A 16,561-nucleotide genomic window follows, 5' to 3' on the forward strand; every position below is an offset into this window, starting at 1 on the left:
ATTTTTTAATTTTTCCACGCCCCTAGCGCCACTTAGTCCATCACCGCATGAACCCCGCCCACTCAACAGCCATTGGACAGCCAGCCTAAAGCTCTACGCCCCACCCCCTAGATTGTCTCACACCAATGGCCGCTAAAGGGGAGGGACCTATATGTGACGTCACAAATGGGCGTGGGGCTAGGCGATGCTAGGAGCGATGTGGCATATAGTCTGTGAGGCCCCGCCCACATATACCAATCCACAGGTGATAAAAACAACTTTTTCCCAGAACAAGCACCATGAAGTATAATATAAAATAAGTAATGAAAGCTGTAACATTTACCCTTTACCTCTGTGGAGAGCAGTCAGAATGCAAAAAGGGGGGGGACAGTGTCACTTTAAGGACCGGGCCAATTGTCACTTTTCCGTTTTAGTTTTTTCCTCCTCGCCTTCTAAGACCCATAACACTTTTTTTTTTCCACCTACAGGGCCATGTGAGGGCTTGTTTTTTTTCCAGAACAGGTGTACTTTGTAATGGCATCTTTCAATCTGCCATAAAATGAATGACAGAATCCCCAAAATATCATTTATGGGGTGAATTTGGGTCAAAAATTGTGATTCCGCAATTTTTTCGGGGGCTTCCATGTTTATGTAATGCACTGGCATTTTTTCTTTATTCAATAGGTCGGTCTGACCACAGCAATATGCATGTTTACTAGGTTGTACTGCTATTTTTATTAGCAGTAAAACTTTTTTTTTTGCAAATAGGTATATTTAAAATGGTCCTATTGTGGCTCTTATAGCACTTTTATTTTTTCACCTACGGGGTCGTATGGGGCATCATTTTTTGCGCCATGATCTCTAGTTTTTATTAGTAACATTTTTTTCTAGATCAGACATATTGATCACTTTTAATTAATTTTTTATACACAAAAAGTAATTAAAAAAAACAATCCCTGCATTTTTTTTTACAATCCCTGCGCTTTTTGTTCACACCAGTCACCATGTGGGAACAATATTGTTTTATTTTATTATATCGGACGAATATGCACTCTATGGTATATTATATGTTGATTAACTTTATTATTTTTATGTATAAAATGGAAAGGGGGTGATTTTCACTTCTTTTGGGGAGGGGCTTTGGGACATTTTTTAAAACTTTTATTGATTTTTTTTTTACACTTTTAGGCTATGTTCACACTACGTAAATCTATGGCCGTAGTTCTCGCCGGAGAACTACAGCCATAGATTTGCAGGGTGGAACATAGCATTATTTGCTAAGGGATCCCGGCCGGAGCGTACACACATCGTATACGCTCCGGACGGTTCCCATACGGCGCCGCAAACAACTGACAGGTCCATTATTTGCGGACGGAATTCAAGGAATTCCGCCCGCAGGAGGACCTGTCAATTCACACAGTGAAGCGAGCGGCTTCGTCCGCTTGCTTCACTCTATGCTATGGGAAGCTCTGATGCGGGAGCACGCTGATGTGCCCGCATCAGAGCTCCACAGAGGAAAGATCATCCGTGATGATCCGGACTGAGACCGGCCGTTCCGAGACAGAGCCACAGAACGGCCGGTCTCATACGTAGTGTGAACATAGCCTTATAGTTCCATTAGGGGACTTTTACATCAATACATTAGATTGCTAACACTGATCACTGGTATGCAATAGCATAGCAGGGATCAGTGTTATCTGTGATCTTCTAATAGAGCCTGCCTGGGGCCTGTGGCAGACTTTATCAGAAGATCAGACTGCAGGGAGGTAAGGATTAGACCTCTGGCAGTCAAGCAGTGCGATCAGGACCCCCACAGACACGCTGCAGGGGTCCTGATCGGTAAGTGACTGGAGATTCTCCGGTCACTTACACTTAAACGCCGCGGGATTAATGGTGGGCGGCCACGAGATCGCGGTCGCCCGCCATTGAGAGTTAAGGCCTGGCTGCAGATAGGCTTGATCAAACCAAATTTTGTGCCTCTAAAGTACAGATACTGTACATTGGCAAAATCTAAAAATCGGCTTTAAACGTGCCTGTGCTTAGGTTCGTATGGCCACGATTCAGTTTAATGACCTAAATATAAGCAGCTAGTTACTCAGTTGTCACTAAAATTGTATTTTTCAGCAATTTTTCATCTGAGACAAAGCTTATTTGCTCAGAAAATTACCCAAATGAAGCTGACTATGGTTGGGTCATTGAATGGGGCCTTTGTCTATTCGAGCACAGATTCATTGGCAGATGATTTTTATATTTTGCCAATGTATCCTAGACTTAGAGGCGCAAATCTTGGTGTGAACCCAGCCTTATTCCTCTTCTTTGTATCCTCCTTCTTGAGCTTGTGTAATTTAATGGACTCTGTATGTTTCAAGTAAACAGTACATTTTCCCACAATGTCTGAATGCTGATGTTTCTGATAAAGCCTGACAACACTTCTGTAACAGCTAATGACGTACTTGGCCTCCTCCTGATTTATCAAAGGTTTATGCCTGGAAACAGGTGTAAACCAGGCAAAAATCTACACCTGTTTTGAGCAGGTGGCACAGGGCCAGTCAGCTGTACTAAGAGGTGTAGGCCTCTTAGTAAATCTGGCTGGTGAAAAGAGGCAGGGCTTTAATTAAGGCTGGCATATGAGTACAACAGTCTTGATTAATCTCCCCCATAGTGTGTTGAATAATGGACGTTATTTACACAGACGTCAAATTAATGTTCATGGCTATGTTCACACTAAGTAAAAAAAAAAAGAGAAAAGGCGTCCATTGTTACCACCTTTTAATTGACCATTTTTACCTCATTAAAGTCTATGGAATGATAAACGTCCAATGTACACAGTGTATTAAATAACGAACATTATTTGCACAGACGTAAAAATAATGATCAAACAATTATTTTCGGAACGCTTTTGCAAACAACAGGCGTTATTTTTAAGTTGTTCAAACACAGTTTTTCCTTTTCCCTCCATTCTTTCACCGTCTTTACTATTTAACTCAATGGACTTTTCAAAAGGGCAATCAGTCCACCTAACCTAAAATAATACACCAACAGCCGTCATTGTAATGACAAGCATCCAAACCGCAAAATTATTGACTTAGTTTTGAAAGGACGTCATTTTAAAGAAAAATAAGCGGAAAGGAAAAGATGTCATGTGAACATAGTCCATGACAATTATTTGTGGATGTTAATTTGCAAACACATTATTTTTAGTTGTTTACACATTTTTTTTCACTGTACTTTCACCGTCTTTACTAATAAATTCAATGAACCGTCAAAAAAGAACCAGACCCAAAAGAGTCTGAACTAGAATAATGTACCAATGGCCGTCATTGTAATGATGGGTGCCATAAAAGTGAAATGACGGATGTCATTTTGAGAGGAAAAAACTAATGGAAAAAAACATTATGTAAACATAGAGGTAGATTAATCAAACTGGTGTAAAAGTAGAATTGCCTTAGTTGCCCCTAGCAACCAATCAGATTCCACCTTTCATTTTCCAAAGGACCTGTGATGAATGTAAAGTGGAATCTGATTGGTTGCTAAGGGCAACTAAGACAATACTATTTTACACCAGTTTGATAAATCTCCCCCATAGTCTTTATCTTTTCTATGTGTTGGTGCAAGGTACTCACAGCATCCTCATAAGCTGAGCTGTTTTGTACCAGTTTATATATCCAGGCTGGTTTTCTATGACTTGTATTGTTCGCATTGAGTGATTACTGTCAGGAATAGTCTGATTTGTGGATTAGAGTAACAGCCATGTGGAGGAAAATTTCTGCAAGATGGTGCATATTTTCCAACTTTTTTTTTATGACATTTCTAAGATCTTTTTTTGCTGTCATTGAGTTGAGCCCTTAATAGTACACTTCAAGATGAACATTTGTCCTGATCATGGGATAATCAGCTGATTATAAATATGGTACAGGTATTGGAGCTCTCTCGTGTAATAAGAGCTGAATCTGTATGAACATCACAGGGCCAGGAATAATTTAAATAAGTAAGCATTTAAAGTTTCCATTAAGTTCAAGAACTCTTGAAAATTCTGAGGAATTGATATTGGAAATTGTGCAATGAATAAGCTTTATTTGCTAAAAACAATAGTGCATTTGGACAAATAAGGAAATATTGTATCAACAACACAACCACATCCTATATACCATGAATATGCAAAAAAGAGCATGTGGAGCCTCATTGAAGGGTCTTGAAACACAAGACTAGCCAGATATCCCTCTGGGAAGGACCTAGCCAAACCATCATAATAAGTGGCCCTATAAGTCAGTGTAATGACAAGGGAAAAACCAAGGCCAGGTATCCATGTACAGACAGCTGTTTTGGGGTGTTGCCCCTCATCAGTGTGGAGCAGGATTCTGGCTAGGTGGGAGCAAAGCCTAGTAGAGCCATAAGAGAAACAGATCACTGATCTTAGGGGAGACCAGCCAAAGATAACACTGCTGGCTGCTAGTTAAAGCGCTCAATGCAGTGAAATCCTAGGTGCATTGCTCCCTGGGAAACATGGAGCAATGTTCCTGTAGGGAGGAGCTGCTAGTTAAAGTGCTGCTAGTTAAAGTGCTCAATGCAGTGAAATCCTAGGTGCATTGCCTAGGATTTCACTGTATTGAGCGCTTTTACTAGCAGCCAGCTGTGTTATCTTTGGCTGGTCTCCCTGAGATCAATGATCTGTTTTTTTTTTTTATATACTATATGCCAAGACTCCAAATAGTACCAAATACCTCCATACAGGCCCTGGCAATACAAGCCAAATGCCCCCATGCAGTGCAAATATTACAGTGAAATGAAAAAGCCAGCTCACCCTTGCTTTTTTTCCGGTGCACAGATCCACACTTGACTTGTGCGTGGCAGTCCAATGTAATAAGCAGATGATCCAGCAGTCTGGTAAAATGAATATCTTTATTCCAAATCCAAGTTAAATACAGGTAATTTCCACCATGCAACACACCACAGGGGTATACTTGACGCGTTTTCGAATGCATGCATCAGTGATCAAGGACATGCATGCGTTTCAAATATGTCACGTGTACCCCTGTGGTGTATTGCATCATCGTGTTAATTACCTGTATTTTAAGTTGGATTTGGAATATATTTGTCATGGTCGTGCCTGAAAAGGCATCAGTGCCACCCTCTGCGGTGAAGATCCGACCTCTGCGCCAAAGACTGCGCTTTTGGCCATGATCCGTTCCTTGTTTTACTGTGTTTTCTACTTGTGTCTTCTGTGTTCCGGTCCATGTTTTCTTAGTGCTCCCTGCACTTTCCTTGCTGTGGTCTGTTCTCTGATTGTTGTCTGCTGTGTTGTGATGGACAGGTCTCCTCACCTCTGGCTTTCTGTGATTTCTTGTGTGTTTCTCCTGCTCCACGTATCCGCTTGGAGTCCGGGACTTCTGTTCCCTTATAAGCTTCTCCCTCCCTTCACTCAGGGCTCTTGATAGTTTTGCAGCTTGTCTGTCTGCTAGATCCTGCCTTTGTGATATTGTCTGTATTCCTGGTTTCCTGATCCCTTGCTTGTTTGTTAGCTTTTTGTCTTTTGGTTCAGTGTTCTTCTTAGTCCTCAGTTTACCTTGTTTAGTGCTCAGTTCTTCTTGCTTCATCTCTGGCTTTGGCTCCACTGTTCTGGCTTTGGCTTCACCGTTACCTGGTTGCATCTCTGGCTTTCGTCCTCTGTTTGTTTGGTCCTCCGTTCCGTGCTGCTTTCTTGGTCCTGTCCTTCTGTGTGTCTTTGTGACTTTGCCTTGTCTGCTGTCATTGTACCTTGTTCGTCTGTACTGTGTCTAGTCTGTGTTCACACTTATTTGAGTGAAGGGAACGTCGCCCAGTTGCGGACGGTCGTTTAGGGCCTGCTCTGCAAGCAGGTAGGGAAAGTGTGGGGGGTCTTAGCTATAGGGCCCACTTGTCCTGTGTCTCTGTGTTCCCGGGGGCCCTAACAATATTGTTAAGATATTTGTTGCAACGGACTGCTGGATCATCTGCTTATTACATTGGGGTGCAAATATTACCTCTCACCACCATTAAATTCTAAACCGCAAATAACACAGAACGTGCACATGTAAATGTGCCCACCTAAGACTATTTATCCAAAAATATACTTTATTAAGAGTTAAGTATTACAATCCATTAGGAAAAAGCATTGCAGGCATATAAAGTTCCTGTATATATGGCCTCAGTTAGCAATACCAAGCCACAAATAAGGCAAAAAAAAGAGAGGACATAAAAAACTGTTAAAACTGGAGCTTCTGCAGGGATCCAGCTCACCAGGTCAAAAGCCTAGTACCCTGGATCGCAGAGTGCCCCCAATAATAATGGGGACCTTTGTCAATCGTCCAGTTTGTCCTCCTCCATTGCTATGCAATACTACACTTCCTCAGTAACATCCTCTGTTTGTTCCAATTATGATATCAAAGTAACTTGTACACAGTATTATAATTTGACATAATGTATGTAATTAATATTAATCTGATCCCATTAGCACAGATTGCTGTTCTCCCTAACATCAATTAAAGAAAAAAAGATGCTTAGTATCATTCATATCAATAATCTAGTGTGACAAGTACAATGCCTCCTAATGAATTCATACTGCATGGCCAGAAAAGAAAGACGTAATGGAGTCAAATGAGAAACAGCCAGTCTTCCTGCATTGTTCTTCTCTCATTGTTCTTCTCATAAACTGTGCTATTATCACAGACAGATATGTATTAGACTATGCACAAATGAAATATATTGAATAAAGTTGCAATATGTGGCGGTGTTTTGTTTTTCTTAACATATGTCTTGAGGTGTGGTGCAAATAAGATATCAACTTTACTTTATGTATCTTTGTAAGAACTTAAGTACTATTTAAAGCGACTCTGGTCCTAAAAAACAACTTCTAAACTTGCAGCCCTGTGTCAAATTGGCATGGTCTAGCGTGTTTATGCCCTAGGCCTGCAACTCCTCTCTGTTCCTCCTCCCTGCCCTCTTCATTATTAGGAATGCCCCAGGCAGGATTTTTCCTAAACATCACTTGTCTGAACACTGCATTTGTGCTGGATTGTTAAAGGGGAACTCCGGATAAGAAAAACTTGTTCTCTATTAAAAGTACATTAAAAGTTATATAGATGTGTCTATACAATATATTACTGTATCTGTACAGTTCTGCCACACTAGTAGCTGATAGAAATCCAGGAAGAGAAAAAAAAATGGCCTATGTGCAAATTCACATTGTCTCCTGCTCCTTCTGCTATCCCCCCCTAGGAGACAAATATTACATGCCTCTGTCTCACATTGTGTGTGTTTGCTGATGATGCAGACAGGGGGCAGGGCGTGATGTCACAGGAGGCTTGGCTGGATCCGCCAATCCACTGACAGATTCACCATCTCTGTCCGGCCAGAAGCAGGTGCAGCATAATTTTACTGATTGGGATGGGTGGGGGCTGTGATGGTCAGCTGAGGGAAAGCATTGCATTCTGGGAATTGCTGAACCAGGAAACACAGAAACACAAAACAGAACAAAAACACCCCAAACAAATGGATTTTTTTGGATTTGGTAGTTTCAAAACTGGGATAATCAGGTAAGTAATGCGTTATGCATCTGCAGAAGTTTCATTTTTTTTAACCTCTACCCGGAGTACCCCTTTAAGGTCCATGTGCAGTGTTCAGACAAGTGATGAATAGAAGAAATCCTGCCTAGGGGCATTCCTAATGAAAAGAGTTGGGAGGATGGACAAAGAAGCAGTGCAGGCCTAGGGCACAGACACTCTTGGCCACACCAAATTGACATAGGGCTGCAAGTTTAAAAGTTGTTTTTTTAGGACAATGACAGCATTACCTGCCAAATGGATGCCAGGAAGGATTTTGGATTAAAAGCAGCTGACGGTACAAGCGGTTTGGGGGGTCACTTTAAGCTTTTAGTCACTTTACGCTTTTATAGAGCTCTGAGTGATACCCACAAGAAGGGTCGGCTCGAGGATTTTGTGGGCCCTGGGGCGAAAGAGCCTTAGCGAGCGGACCGCTTTGTAGAGAAATACATGTGTAAGCAAAACATCAACTAGAACTGACCAAATCCAGGGTACCCTGACCTATATTACCAATAATATCAGAATACAAGGGGTAAACATTATCTTCTAACAAGCTGAAACAGGAATACCCTTAAGTACTCATATTTACACAGTCATACATACACCATGCTCTATAGACAGATATAGAAAGTATAAACACATAGTGGAGAGTTATCAAATTAAGTTATCAAATTTTACACAAAGGAACAATGGTGTAGTTGCCCAAAGCAACCGATTCCAGCTATAATCTGACTTACAGGCTGGGCTGCCCTGCTCTGTGGTGATTCTGTCCATACAATGGCCGACACGGAGAAGCATGTGATCATGTTTCACGCTTTGTGTCCTCCATAGACATATAGAGGCTCAGTGGTGGACACTGGGGGGCGGGGCATGGTCACATGCTTATCCATTTTGGCCATCTTATGGACAAAAACACCACAGAGCAGGGCAGCACAGCCTGGAGAGGGAAGTCTGATTTTAGCTTTATGAGGCATACAAGGAAGTGCTGTCTGTAAGTGCAGTGAATACACTTACTAATACTCTACACTGAGCGATTTTACTATAAAGTGGCCAAACCCTTTAAGCAAAAGGCAGCATGGTGTAAACACACATCACTGTCCCTAAATGTCCCATTTTCTATTTCCTGTCAGTTGTGAAGCAAAACCACACTGAAGCCAATACTACTAGTAATGACACTACATTAGTAAATTGCATATTATAGGGTTATAGTTTTATTTAAATCCAATTTTATGACACCAGAGTACACCTTTAAGAATCCAAAGTAGATGTTATTATGCATAACAAGTTGTGTTATACTAGATATCTCCATCAGAAAAATGTTAGTTATTACACTGTAAAATTGCCCTATATAATGTTTTTAAAGATTTAGGCTACGTTCACACTACGTGAACGACCGGCCGTTCCGTGACCCGGCCGGGTCACGGAGTGGCTGGTCTCTGCCAAGGCCGCAATGTTCTGATGCAGGCGCATCAGCGGACACCCGTATCAGAACCTCCCACAGCACACAATGAAAAACTGAAATGTGAGTTATTTGCGGGTCCGTATGGGATCCCGGCTGGAGCGTATACGATGTGTATACGCTTCATCCGGGATACCATAGAAATGTTGGCAGTGTTCACGGGCGTACAAAGTATGGCAGTTGTTGCCGATGGCAACAACGGCCGTACTTTTACGTAGTGTGAACATAGCCTTAAGCTGAATTCAAGAGTTATTCAAACCTAAACAAAGTTCTTTGATTTAGGGGAAATACTATTACAACACTGAAATTTAGCTACAGGTTTAATGTTACTTTGAGCCGTTTGGTCTCCCTATGCTGATTGTTTCTATTGTATGCTCCCTTCCTTCTCTTTTCTTTTTTTTTTTTTTTCCCCTCCGTTGGTTAATCGTTATAGTCTGCCACAAGACCAGGAGCATTGTTCATGTCAGACTTTCTTGTTTTGCTTAAAGGAGGCGACAAGCCTTCTCTACAATGAGAACTGTGAATCTGTGGAACAGTCTACCACAGGATCTGGTCACAGCAACAACAGTAGAGGGCTTCAAAACCGGCCTAGACAAGTTCTTAGAGCAAAATAATATAAATGCATATGTATAGAACCTATCACCCCTCCCCCTTCCCTGTATCCATCCCCTCCTTGGTTGAACTTGATGGACATGTGTCTTTTTTCAACCGTATTAACTATGTAACTATGTATGTGACAATTGCCATGAAAAACTTTTTCCCACTAATTGAAGCACATTACAAAGTTATATAACTGTGTAATATGCTTCAATAACCTATCTGCCTCCCTTCCCTGTCTTTCCCCCCCTCCACCCCCCACCAGGAAGTGTCCTAACTCACACAGACCTGATTACTGTCGTCACCGTCACCAGGCAGCTCCTTCTTGTGAGGATGAGTCATCAGCAGGAGGGCTGCTCTAGCTCCTGTTACACAGCCTCCCCCTCCCCATCCTTGTCAGGTGACTCTGCTTGCTCAGCTTATCTTCTCTAGTGACATGACTCCTTCACTGAGTCCACGGCAGCAGGAGAGAGGTGGGGGGGGGGGGAGCTGTCTATGTGCCCGAGTCAGTCTGAGGGAAGATAAGCAAGTGAGATGTGACAAGTGATGGCTTGCAGTTGTTCAGCCAATGGGAGCTGAGCAAGCCTGTCACCTGACAAGGCAGGGGAGGGGGAGGCTAGTGTAACAGGAGAAGGAGCTGAGAGAAGAGCTTGGTGACGGTGACGACGGTAATCAGGTCTGTGTGAGTCAGGACACTTCCTGGTGGGGGGTGGAGGGGGGGAAAGACAGGGAAGGGAGGCAGATAGGTGATTGAAGCATATTACAGAGTTATATAACTTTGTAATGTGCTTCAATTACTGGGAAAAAGTTTTTCATAGCACTTGTCCTTTAATTGTACAACTGTATTTCTTAGAGAGTGTTTTGGCTGTGAATAAAAGATGAAACATGACTGGTTTCACTGGATGTACATTTTCAAGATCTAAACTTTCTTCTATTAACTATTATTATGGATAATGAATGGATAAAGATTTGAGTTACTCACAGTCTGGTATAAGGATTTGGGTTTATTTTGGGGACAGGTAGTCGCAACTGTTTCATCAACAGTAATCAGGATCAGCTATTGAAATAAATTAGTAACATGAGTAGTGAGTATAATCTGTAGAAGTGAAATATTTTCACATGAATTACATAATATAGCTATAATATACTGAGCTTTGCATGGTTCTATTTAATTTAAAGGGACTCTCTCACCTCCAAAACATCTTTTACTGCAAAAGACAAAATGTTTTATCCTAAGAGATATCCCTACAAATAATGATTTTCATGCAGGTTTCTGTGGAAAAGAAGATGTATTATACAAAGAGATGAGTGAACCGAAAAGTCTGCTGCAGCAGGGTTTGCTGAACTTCAAATAAAAATTCGGGTTCGTCCTAACCTTAACCCCTTAACAACGTATGACGGGTATACCCGTCCATGGCTAGTACGCATACTCTTCAAAGATATTTGGAATCCCCATGACAACAGACTAACATATGGTGATCTTACAAATAATTGGCTGAAGCGAGGATGATGAAGCGATGATGTCGATGGATGTCCTATCACAAATCGTCTAGTGCGCAACCTCTGTGAACTTGTTTGCAAGCCGAACACCACGGCCGGCGTGGCGGAGATGATGGCATGGTATCGCTTTGCCGATGGGATCGGAGAGCAGTATGGACATTTATGAAGGGTCCTGATGGACCGCAGATAAGACATGATCATTATGAATTATTTATTATATGATTTTGTGTGATATGTGTATAAATCATGACAGGTACTGCCTACTCCATGCTGTTGATTGGTCGCTTTTAATGAATTGTGATTGGTGATTGGTGTTTTGTTATATAAAATGGCGCTATGTACAACCCTCTTTTATGCTTGAAAAAGGCTCAAGATATATAAGCTGAAACGTTGCACTGTACTATGCGAATTGGCACAATAAATATCTAACACTTGAATGAAGATGATGCTGTCCTCCACCTTTTGTTTTCCTGTGTAAGACTGGGGGTAGGAGCCGAACCCCGAGAGGACTGTGCATCTGATTGGCGTGTTATCCGCGGACCTGCATCAATATTTTGGTATATATATATATATATATATATATATATATATATATGCACATTTTTTTGTTTTTCTAAAATAATTATAAATACCAAAAGTGTGGAAATGTATCTTCAAACAATTAAAATATAAAATTGTTATGGTGAACATTGTAAAATAGATAGAATGTTGCATATATAGACTTAATATAGACTTTTTTCTGTCTATAGTGAATGTACAAAGTATTAATATTATTATTTAATTTTAAGGTCCAAATTAGTGCATACATTTATTTATTAATCTAAATTTATAAAAGTAAGAATGGACTGTGTTGTTCCTTTCATGGCATACTGACGATGTGCTAATGTATAGGGAGAGTTACATTGCTTACTTAGTACTGCACTTCTTTATTCTAAGGATAATGGTGGTCCCAGCAGGCAGAGATAAGGGGGTCATTGTATATTATATATTATTGTAATGTACTATCACTTCTAATTATGAGAATCCCTCTTTAAAAGGGTTGGCTACTGTATAGTAAAAATTCTGTCCATAAGGTGGCCGACATGGAGGAGCATGTGACCATGTCCCGCCCCCCAGTGTCGTCCATAGACATATACACGGTCAGTGGTGGACACAGGGGGAGGGGCATGGTCACATGCTCCGCCATGCTCCGCCATGCTGGCCATTTTGTGGACAGAGTCACCACAGAACAGCATACCTCCCAACTGTCCCGGATTCCGCGGGACAGTCCCGTTTTCGGGGTACTGTCCCGCGGTCCCGTAATGGCCCTCAGTGGGAGTGGCTATGGAGAGTTGCTATGGGGCGTGGCTATGGAGGGTTGCTATGGGGGCATGGCTATGGAGGGTCGCTATAGGGGCGTGGCTATAGGGACCGCGGCGCACATGTCCCTCTTTGCTCTTTGCAAAAGTTGGGAGGTATGGAGCAGGGCAGTACAGCCTGGAAGAGGAGTGACTGATGAGTGCAATGAGGTACACAGGGAGCTGCTGTCAGTATGTACTGTGAGTACACTTACTGTTACTGAATACTAAACACTTTAACTATAAACAAGCCCACACCTTTGAAATAAAGTGTTATTTTATGAAAAATTTTAAATAAATGACTGTAATAGAATAGTGTGAATTATATAGAACAGTTAACTCGGCATTAAAAAGTTAAGAATTTACTATGTCACACCCTAGAAGAAAATCCAAGTAATTTGCTGAAGCGGTGCATGCCGTGTTATCTCTAATATGTCTACAAATTGAATGGTTACTCTATTCACAAGATATCTGATGTGATGGCTCAATGGACTAAAACCTTATTTTATATTGCAGAAAGGGGGCCAGTGCTATCTAATTTGAGATCTTATATGCAACAAATGAAACAGTAAACAGATACCAAATGGTTTCTTTCCTCCTTTAGGGTTATGGAGAGAGTCCATTATTCAGTGTGCTCCAAGACCAGAAATTTGAACTTGCATTCCAGAATGCACTGGGATATAAAATTAAAGAAAATTATACTGTAGGCTACAATGGATCCAAATGGTGTGTGGCTTTGAAAGAGGTCAGTTGCCAAAACAGATATGTTACACTTAAAAGTATATAGAATTTAGGGGAAATAAAACTTAACCAATGTAAGAATATCAATGTGCTGATTGTTCATGGTATGATCCAATGCCAGCTTATCTAGTCTATGCCAATTTGCTATTGGGCAACACAAGCTGGCACTCCGTATATGATTACCCTATAATGTTGAGTTGGAATGTTTTCTGATAACCTGCTAAAAGGTTTGAAGGAGCAGCCTGTCATTTATGATCAACTCTCAGCAGTACAATATACGTCATCATAATGGTATTATTTCTATTTGTTTTCACTGGACTTTATAAAAAAGTAGAAATGCAATTGTCATAGGATTTCAGAAGTTCTTGTTATTCAAGCTAGTTAACAGCTATCAATTGTGCATGCATATGAACATTTCATGGGAGAGTAAGGTGGGAAGGAAATAGGTAGTCTGACACACTTCATGTCTCATTACCGTGCTGAGGCTTCTACTCAATTCCTCCATTATACTTTTACACTGCAGCTCTGTTCACCTAACTTGGCCCGTGTGTATTATATATAATAAATATATAATAAATGATACTCACCTACCAAGGTCCCCTGAATACAGCACATTATAGCCCCCATTCTTTACTGCCTTTTGCTACTTCTCAGATAAAACATCTCATGAGGACTTACCCGTACAGCCAGTCACTGACCAAGGGCCTTATTACACGGGACAATTATCGTTCAAAAAATGGTTAGATCGTTCGGATTTAAAGAGGACCTGTCACCCCCCGTGTCGGGGTGACAGGCTCCGGCCCCCCCGCTGGAGCCCCCTATACTCACCTGATCCCGCCAGGTCCCGCTTCCTGAGCCGGTTGGGTGACTGAGATATCAGCGCCCGAAGCCCGGCGCGTGCTCACAGGAGAGTCAGATGCTCATAGAGAATAAATGGGGAGTCCGATGCTCCGTCATTCTCTATGGGCATCGGACTCTCCTAAGAGCGCGCGTGCCGGGCTTCGGGCGCTGATATCTCAGTCACCCGACTGGCTCAGGAAGCGGGACCCGTAGGGATCAGGTGAGTATAGGGGACTCCAGCGGGGGGTCGTGAGCCTGTCACCCTGGCACGGGGGGTGACAGGTTTCCTTTAAACAATAATCGTTTAGTGTAATAGCAGATAACGATTAAACAACCAATGAGAAATCATTAGTCGTTTGATAGAGTTTGGACCTATTTTTATCATTGATCGTTCACAAATCGTTCGCATGAAACAAGATGTTGTTCGCAGTAGCGACAAACGCAATAGCGAAGACAAGACGACTGCAAGAACAATTATAAGTAATGATCATCGTTCCTTCTAATTGGGCGAACGATTTCATGATTCCTGCATTATTATTTTATTAACATTTACCTTACTGGAGGACTCCAGCAGTTATGGGTGCAGGCACATCATGCTGATGAGGCCAAGGAAAGTACAACTAACTATACTATTCATCTACAATGAAGCGATGTGTACTGCCCACAGCTTTATTAGCACAATCTCTATTTGTCCAAAGCAGCTGTAGATGACTCCTAGACTCATCTCCAGTATGATGAATCTTAATAAATATAAAAACATAGGAACATAGAGACACTAATCCCCAATTGCATAAAAACTAGAACATAGTGACAGATTGCCTTGTGAATCTATGCACCCCTGACCTTATATTTAGCTGCCTGCAATATCAAGCAGGTACTACTAGGCCCCAACTCCTTGACACAATTCAAATGAATAAAAAAAAATTAATAAAAACACAGACACAGGCAACAATTGTGTGTTGTTAATGTTTTTATTGAAATCTATCCAGTAGTTCTGCCTGCTCAGGGATCAGGGGGCGACAGATTTGCTTTCATATAAAGGCCTGATGAAGGCCCGATCAATATTCTAAATGAGGGCTGATTTGCTAGATCAGCGGTCATTTACCGGGCCTATTACATGGCCTGATAATTGTTTAGCAAGGGCTGCACTGACATTGTTAGCGATGTCTGTGCAGCCCTTGCCCAAACAGTTAATACATTACCTGTCCACGCTCCCTGTCTTCTCCTGCCCTCTGCTTGCTTCCCGCTTTCACGACTGCAGCTTCAAAACGGTCTCTGAGTTGACAGGTCGCTCAGCCAATCAGTTGCTGGGACTGCCACGGTCAGTGATTGGCTTAGCAATCTGTCAGCTCAGAGATCGACTGTAAGCTGCAGCAGCGGTGCCAGGACGCATGTAGAGCGCAGTGGAAGACCGGGAGCATGGAGAGGTCGACAATTTTAGATTAGAGCCTAAAGAAACGATCAGCCTATGATCATCAGTTTCATCGGCTTAAAGTGATAACTATGACAGTTGATATGAATTCAGGCAGTGTGGGTTCATTTAAAAGCAAGCTTACTGAGATGTGAGGAGGGGCTAAGTTGTGTTCATCACATGTCTAATAGCTGCACAGTGTCTCTGAAATGTTGGCGTAGATTTGCCCCCACGTTTTGGAAGGCTTACTTCCGAGACATGGGATCTAAGAAATTGAGCGGCGGCAAGCAGAAGGCTTCATCTGTCTTCTTTTTACCGTACAACCTCTTTAATACAGTTTGTCTTTTCAATATATGACTTGTTGCTAATGAACTCAGGATTTATGGTATTTATCACTGCCTGGTGAGACTTTTCAAGGCATAAACGCTGAGCTGATATCAGAAATTTCTGATCCCTATGCAATTAAATGAGTCCCTTTCATTGACGTCTATTTCCACAATGCTTAAATCCAGATGAGGAGCGCACATATCATATATAACATAATAATAGCTCTTAGTAGCACAATTTCAGATCGGAAAGTTTACAACCACCCTTCACTATATTTGTGGTCTGTGGATCCCAGCAGAGAGAAGGGAAATTTAGGAGAAAAGGTTTTCATCCCTCACTACACTGAAATATAAATCTTTCTGTTTTTTTGCAGACCTATTTGGACAGAATCACGGGCTGTGAAATAGCTAAGTAAATAAATTGTCAACCATAGCAAGTAATTCTAATGAAAGATTAGGGGATTACAGGTTACAATATTATTTCATTCTGAGGCATCCATGGTAAGAACACTGTAATAACCTATTTTCATCTATGTCACTGCTATACTGTATGTCAGGCAGCAGGCTCATTGATCTTAATGGACTTAACATAATCTACTAGTGATGGCATTCTGTCCATTTAAAAAACTAATATTGTTTTATAGTTCTCAAAGAGGTTTACATTACATTCAGTCCATTACATTCAATGGACCTGAGGCAACTACTCCATGGTATACAATGAGATAAATTTGTGCCTGTATCCTAATGTATGCCGGGCATGTATATGAAAACAAGCTGTGGAAGGGTCATAATAGGTCTATGGAAAACTAATAAGT

Source organism: Dendropsophus ebraccatus, chromosome 1 (assembly GCF_027789765.1).
Source record: "Dendropsophus ebraccatus isolate aDenEbr1 chromosome 1, aDenEbr1.pat, whole genome shotgun sequence".
Lineage (NCBI taxonomy): Eukaryota > Metazoa > Chordata > Amphibia > Anura > Hylidae > Dendropsophus > Dendropsophus ebraccatus.